Below are 954 nucleotides of genomic sequence, written 5' to 3' on the forward strand. Positions count from 1 at the left end.
ATAACATTCAAAACCCTTTCTTCAAAATGGTCTATCTTGAGAGTTGCAGCAGTAGGGAACTCATTAAATATGAACAGATAATTTTAATGCCTAGTGGTTTTTTAAAAACTGAAGAAGTTCATCTCAACATAGCCGGGAAAGAAGCTCTTTCTTTAATGTTCTTTTAGAAATTTGCTGACAAATAAATGGCGAGAAGCTTTTAAAAAAAAAAAGAGAGAGAGAGAGAAAATAATCAGTACAGAAAGATGCACTTTAGCGTAGCCATTAAAGAAATTTACTCAATGAAGATAACTATTATACAACCAAGATTGTAGTTGAAATTCAGTCACTTGTTGAAAATTGCGCAATGGAGTCTTAAGATTTAGGGGGACAAAGTATATACATGTACACACACATACACCCGCACACATATACACACACACACAGTGAATATATTTGGAATAAAAAATTTGGATTATTGACAGGTGTGGTGGCTCACGCCTGTAATCCCAGCACTGTGGGAGGCTGAGGCAGGCGGATCACCTGAGGTCAGGAGTTTGAGACCAGCCTGGCCAACATGGTGAAACTCCATCTCTACTAAAAAATACAAAAGTTAACCGAACATGCTGGCACACGCCTATTAATTCCAGCTACTCAGGAGGCTGAGCCAGGAAAATCACCTGAACCCAAGAGGCGAGGGTTGCAGTGAGGCAAGATTGTGCACTGCACTGTAGCCTCAGCAAAAGAGCAAGACTCTGTTTAAAAAAAAAAAAAAAAAATTGGATTATCAAGGAATTCGATAAGGGAAATGGAAGATTCTTAAATCACCGTCATAAGGCTTTTATTAACGGACCAAATAGTTTTGGTTCTGTGATAAGCAACTCGAAAGAAAATTATATACTATACTTTAGCTCATCTAAATGTCTAATATCAAAGTTCTCCTTGCTAAAAGTTCTGGAATAAATGTCAATGGAT

The sequence above is a fragment of the Mandrillus leucophaeus genome, unplaced genomic scaffold (assembly GCF_000951045.1).
Source record: "Mandrillus leucophaeus isolate KB7577 unplaced genomic scaffold, Mleu.le_1.0 Scaffold1098, whole genome shotgun sequence".
Taxonomy (NCBI): Eukaryota; Metazoa; Chordata; class Mammalia; order Primates; family Cercopithecidae; genus Mandrillus; species Mandrillus leucophaeus.